Source organism: Nicrophorus vespilloides, unplaced genomic scaffold (genome assembly GCF_001412225.1).
Source record: "Nicrophorus vespilloides isolate i.1.1-1 unplaced genomic scaffold, Nicve_v1.0, whole genome shotgun sequence".
Lineage (NCBI taxonomy): Eukaryota > Metazoa > Arthropoda > Insecta > Coleoptera > Silphidae > Nicrophorus > Nicrophorus vespilloides.
In genome coordinates this window covers 34,258-35,177 of record NW_017099590.1, presented here as the reverse complement: position 1 = coordinate 35,177, position 920 = coordinate 34,258, and positions in this window count along the sequence as shown.

The following is a 920-nucleotide window of genomic DNA, read 5'->3' as shown; positions in this document are numbered from 1 at the left end:
TTGGATTTAACAAGAGATTACAATTATTTAATCCTTATTACTAATAATAACGAATTTTAAAGTTAATGAATATATTTTCTAATAATAAAATAGAAGAAAAATTAAATTTTTCATATTGATTATCATTAAAGGTACAAAATTTTCAATTTTCATATTTAAAAAATAATTTAAGAGTGAAATCTTAAATATTTACGTTTGTAACAAAAATATAAGAAAATATATGTTTTTTATTTCAACTCTTGGAATTATTTTATTTTCTTAATAGAATTATATTTTGTATAAAATGTAATTTGAAATTCACAATCATTTCGTTTTTTTTTTCAATAAAAAATAATTAAAGTATTTGGTGACATGAAATAAATAACAGGAAATTTTATTCTAACATATAATTAATTATTTCATTTTCTATAAATATTACTTTTCAATAATATTTTACATAATTTAATATTAATAATTAATAAATAAATATAATGGAACAGTTGTGATAAAGAAAATTTGTATTAACTTTTTTTGTGGGAAATCAATATAAAATTGCCGTGAGGTGTACAGTGTCGAATTTGATAACGTTTTAATTGAATGTAGCCGGTTCGAGTTGGAGAAGTTGTACAAATATTTAATTAATATTTTAATTGTGCTTTTTTATGCTTTCCATATTAAAACGCATAAAATGCTATCGTCTGTGAGCGTCATTAAAACACCTCCGTTTTACGTAACTTTAACGTAAGGAATAGACTGCAGTCAATATAAAATAAGTATGTACCCTGTACACGCAATGAGGTTCTACCTTTAAGTTACGTGAATATTATGGGTGAGAATATACAGAAATAAAAATATTTATATATATAAATATGTTTACGTTGCGTCATAAAGTTAAAAACGTAAAATCAACAGAAAAGCAAATATTGAGTCACGTTACATCA